Genomic DNA, 5,642 nt, shown 5'->3' with positions numbered 1-5,642 from the left:
TGACTTCTTCTTTTCCTAATTCAATACCCTTTATTTCTTTCTCTTGCCTGATTGCCCTAGCCAGAACTTTCAACACTACGTTGAATAGGAGTGGTGAGAGAGGGCATCCTGGTCTTCTGCTGGGTTTCAGAGGGAATGCTTCCAGTTTTTGCCCATTCAGTATGGTATTGCCTGTGGGTTTGTCATAAATAGCTCTTATTATTTTGAGATATGTTCCATCAAAACCTAGTTTATTGAGTTTTTAGCATGAAGAGCTGTTGAATTTTGTCAAAGCCCTTATCTGCATTTATTGAGATAAACGTGGATTTTGTCATTGGTTCTGTTTATGTGATGGATTACGTTTATTGATTTGCATATGTTGAACCAGCCTTGCATCCCAGGGATGAAGCCATCTTGATTGTGGAGGATAAGCTTTTTGATGTGCTGCTGGATTTGGTTTGCCAGTATTTTATTGAGGATTTCTGCATTGATGTTCATCATGGATATTGGCCTAAAATTGTCTTTTTTTGTTTTGTCAGTGTCAGGCTTTGCTATTAGGATGATGCTGGCTTCATAAAATGAGTTAGGGAGGATTCCCTCTCTTTCTATTTATCAGAATAGTTTCAGAAGGAATGGTACCAGCTCCTCTTTTTACCTCTGGTAGAATTTGGCTGTGAATATGTCTGGTCCTGGACTTTTTTTGGTTGGTAGGCTATTAATTATTGCCTCAGTTTTAGAACCTGTTATTTGTTTATTCGGAGATTCAACTTCTTTCTGCTTTAGTCTTGGGAGGTTGCATGTGCCCAGAAATTTATCTGTTTCTTCTAGGTTTTCTAATTTATTTGCATAGAGGTGTTTACAGTATTCTCTGATGGTAGTTTGTATTTCTGTGGGATCAGTGGTGATATCCCCTTTATCATTTCTTATTGTGTCTATTTGATTCTTCTCTTTTGAAGGTTTTTTTTTAAATCTCCTTCGGTTCTGCTCTGTTCTTAGTTATTGATTGCCTTCTGCTAGCTTTTGAATTTGTTTGCTCTTGCTTCTCTGGTTCCTTTCACTGTGATGTTAGGGTTTTGATTTTAGATCTTTCTTGCTTTCTCTTGTGGGCATTTAGTGCTATAAATTTCCATCTACACACTGCTTTAAATGTGTCTCAGAGATTCTGGTATGTTGTGTCTTTGTTCTCATTGGTTTCAAAGAACATCTTTATTTCTGTCTTCATTTCATTATGTACCTAGTATTCATTCAGGAGCAGGTTGTTCAGTTTCTATGTAGTTGTGTGGTTTTGAGTGAGTTTTTTAATCCTGAGTTCTAATTTGATTGCCCTGTGGTCTGAGATACAGTTTGTGGTGATTTCTGTTCTTTTACATTTGCTGAGGAGTGCTTTACTTCCAATTATGTGGTAAATTTTAGAATAAGTGCAATGTGGTGCTGAGAAGAATGCATATTCTGTTGAGTTTTGGTGGAGAGTTTTGTAGATGTCTATTAGGTCTGCCTGATGCAGAGCTGAGTTCAGGTTTTGGATATCCTTGTTAATCTTCTGTCTCATTGATCTGTCTAATAGTGACAGTGGAGTGTTAAAGTCTCCCATTATTATTGTATGGGAGTCTAAGTCTCTTTGTAGATCTCTAAGGACTTGCTTTATGAATCTGGGTGCTCCTGTATTGGGTGCATATATATTTAGGATAGTTAGCTCTCCTTGTTGACTTGATCCCTTTACCATTATGTAGTGACCTGCTTTGTCTCTTTCCACCTTTGTTGGTTTAATATTCCATTTTTATCAGAGACTAGGATTGCAACCCCTACTTTTTTTTGCTTCCCATTTGCTTGGTAGATCTTCCTCCATCCCTTTATTTTGAGCCTATGTGCGTCTCTGCACATGAGATGGGTCTCCTGAATACAGCACACTGATGGGTCTTGACTCTTTATCCAAGTTGTCAGTCTCGTATTTTAATTGGGGCATTTAGCCCATTTACATTTAAGGTTAATATTGTTATGTTTGAATTTGATCCTGTCATTATGATGTTAGCTGGTTATTTTGCCCATTAATTGATGCTGTTTCTTCATAGTATTGATGGGTCTTTACAATTTGGCATGTTTTTGCATTGGCTGTTACTGGTTGTTCCTTTCCATGTTTAGTGCTTCCTTCAGGAGCTCTTGTAAGGCACGTCTGGTGGTGACAAAATCTGTCAGCATTTGCTTGTCTGTAAAGGATTTTATTTCTCCTTCTCTTATGAAGGTTAGTGTGGCTTGATATGAAATTCTTGGTTGAAAATTCTTTTCTTTAAGAATGTTGAATATTGGCCCCCACTTTCTTCTGGCTTATAGGGTTTCTGTAGAGAGATCCACTGTTAGTCTGATGGGCTTCATTTTGTGGGTAACTCAACTTTTCTCTCTGGCTTTGCTTAACATTTTTTCCTTCATTTCAACCTTGGTGCATCTGACAATTATGTGTCTTGGAGTTGCTCTTCTCGAGGAGTATCTTTGTGATGTTCTGTGTTTTTCCTGAATTTGAATGTTGGCCTGCCTTGCTATGTTGGGGAAGTTCTTCTGGCTTATAATCCTGAATAGTGTTTTCCAGCTTGGTTCCATTCTCCCGGTGACTTTCAGGTACACCAATCAAACGTAGATTTGGTCTTTTCACATAGTCCCATATTTCTTGGAGGCTTTGTCTGTTTCTTTTAACTCTTTTTTCTCTAAACTTGTCTTCTTGCTTTATTTCATTAATTTGATCTTCAATCACTGCTACCGTTTCTTCTACTTGACTGAATTGGCTATTGAAGCTTGTGCATCCATCACGAAGTTCTCGTGCCATGGTTTTCAGCTCCATCAGGTCATTTAAGGTCTTCTCTACACTCTTTATTCTAGTTAGCCATTTGTCTAACCTTTTTCAAGGTTTTTTGCTTCCTTCCAATGGGCTAGAGCATTCTCCTTTAGGTCAGAAAAGTTTGTTATTACTGACCTTCTGAAGCCTACTTTTGTCACCTCATCAAAGTCATTCTCCATACAGCTTTGTTCCATTGCTGGCAAGGATTTGCAACCCTTTGTAGGAGAAAAGGCACTCTTGTTTTAGAATGTTCAGCTTTTCTGCTCTGGTTTCTCACCATCTTTGTGGTTTTATCTACCTTTGGTCTTTTTTTTTTATGCAAGAGCAATTTAAATAATTAAATATTTATTTGAATAACAAGTTTAAGTTCGAGTGGCAATGTTGGCAATGCAGGTTTTTAACACAGATCACAAAAAGCGTGCAAAAAAAAGTACTGGTGCAAAGGACAAAATACTGCTAAGAATTAGGCTAAATAGCTAGTGATTTTAAGAAAACAAAAGGCCTGAAATCACTATACAAAATATAAAATGTATTAAACACTACCATCCACAGAACAGTCTTTATTATTGATTATATTTAAAAATTATTTGCATAATTATATATTGAATTGTAAATGAGTATTATACATGAACCATTTGAAAGGCAATTCCTTGTAGCACTATAGAACATCTAATTACATTGCAAAAAGTATCCTTTTTTGCTATTGATAAAACAGTTAATGGTATTACTGAGAATATCAGGAAGGCTACAAAAAAAGAAATAAGATTTCTTTTTTGGCTTGAAAGTGTTTTCCATGCAGTGAAGCACTTGCTGTGTTGAATTGAATGCACTGCTGGAGAATGTTCTGGGTCCTAGATGCTCTTGAGAGACAAGACTAGGCTTTTCAAATCAAACACTCAAAGGAATCATGCAATCCTCTTATGACTGGGATACCATCATGTGCCACTTACCAATGCTGTCTCTCCAGAAAACCATTCAAGACACTTAATAAAAAAATCAGACTTACATGATAAATATACATAAAATGAAGACACCAACTGCGATTTGACACGACTACTGGCAATGTCTGTGCTATGTGAAAGCACCTTTAAAAAGAGCCTATGCGGCAAGAGATAAGTGTCTAAAGATTAAAAATGAATCAACAGTATTGGATAACAATATAATTCTCAACTCAGAAGCTGCCTTGAGATTAGATGCATCTTCAGTTAATGTAACAGAAAAAAAAGGCAGTGGATTTTATTTTGTTAATTGTATCCACTTACAAACTGACCTAAGGTCACCCCGATGTGTAGACACAATGAGATTTTTGTTGTTTATGGTCTTTCGTTGAAGTGATAAGGGAAATAGATCTATTTAAAAACAAAACCAAACAGCTATTTCTGTCTAGATTAAGAGGTGGCCCCGGGTGTGGGATTCACATTTTGAGTGGCCACTTGTGGTGCAACCTCAATGATTTGGGGTTTGTCTATGATTCTGGCTGTGCAGTTGCCCTTCTCTACAATCCCAATAATCCATGCTTGGTGGCCTTCACTATATTTGGGGGACTTTATCTCTGCACAGAACCGAGCTGCTTGCTGACATGGTAAACAGATCAGAAGGCCACCTGAGGTCTCTGGGCAGGTCCCGTGCATGAGGCTGAACATGTTTCCGCAGGCCTTGCTCACTGCAGCCATCTTGGCCAGCACTGGGAGGTTGTGAATTACAAATGACACCTCGTTCCTCTGTTGCTTGGCCAGGTTCTGCACATGGCCCAAAATCCCAAAGCCCGTGATGTCAGTGGCCGTGTGGGCATTGAACGTGTGCATGAGTCCTGCAGCTGTCCTGTTGAGTCTTGCCACGTTCATCATCGCCTCCTGGTTGGCCAGCTCTACATCTTCTTGGGTGACCGCTACTTTAATCTTATTCCATTTCTAAGGAATATCCAGCCACTGGTGCACAGCCACTGCCACCTGTGTCCCCAGGGGTTTTGTCAACACCAGCACGTCCCCTGGCACTGCATTGTCTGGCATGATAAATTCATTGGGCTGGCAGACAGTGGTAGCGACTCCTCCCAGGACAATCCAGAGATTTAGTACTGTTTGGCCGACCGTTACAGACATTCCTGCTTCCTCAGCTGCATCTTGAAAACTTTGGATAATCAGAGGCATCACTTTATCCCTTTCCCTGTTGGTCATTTTATTACTGACTCCAAGGAGCATCAGCATATTGTCACATTATGACCCCATTGCATAGAGGTCACTGAGGACATTGGCACATGCTATCCTGCCCATCATGTAAGGGTTGTCTACGATTGGGTAAATGTAATCTGTGGTTTGAACCAAGGAAAGCCCACTATGCCTCAAAGGAATGACACAAGTATCCATTCCATTTCCAAGCCTTGGCATAACAGCTCCCAGAAACTGCTCATCTTCTTGGAAGTGGTTCTCCTGTAAAGATTCCAGCAATTTTTGCAGGACATCTTGGGGCACTTTGCAACCTGTGCCCTTCAGTTCAGCGAATCTGGTTAGCCAGAAGCTTTTGTCCAATTCATAACTTTCTGGGTCAAAAGACTCCCGCATAGACATGGTTCTTGGGTCCCGCTCTCCTCACAGCTCAGCCCCTCCCCTCCCTCCGTGGTTGGCTGGGTTCTTTATGGATCCACTGGCTGGCTTTGTGCCCTCTGCCTCCTCCCAAAAATGGGCCACGGGCCACTCCCACAATGCACCGGGTGCAGCCGGGGTCCCTTAAGCGTCGCCTGAATAAAAATGCTGTGCCTGGCGGCAGTGGTGGCAGGGGCCCGGGCCCGTGCCTGGGTGCCGCAGGGGCTCACCTGGCTTGGCACGGCCCTGTGGGAGCC

At 40.7% G+C, this 5,642-nt stretch overlaps 1 pseudogene; it reads right to left on the bottom strand.

Annotated features, from left to right (window-relative positions):
• Positions 1–4,006: 4,006 nt before the first annotated feature.
• Positions 4,007–5,370, bottom strand: LOC129024868 (selenide, water dikinase 1-like; annotated as a pseudogene).
• Between the last annotated feature and the right edge of the window lie 272 nt (positions 5,371–5,642).

Source organism: Pongo pygmaeus, chromosome X, assembly GCF_028885625.2.
Source record: "Pongo pygmaeus isolate AG05252 chromosome X, NHGRI_mPonPyg2-v2.0_pri, whole genome shotgun sequence".
NCBI lineage: Eukaryota > Metazoa > Chordata > Mammalia > Primates > Hominidae > Pongo > Pongo pygmaeus.
The sequence above is the reverse complement of the archived record's forward strand: the minus strand, read 5'-3'. Positions and strand labels throughout refer to the sequence as shown.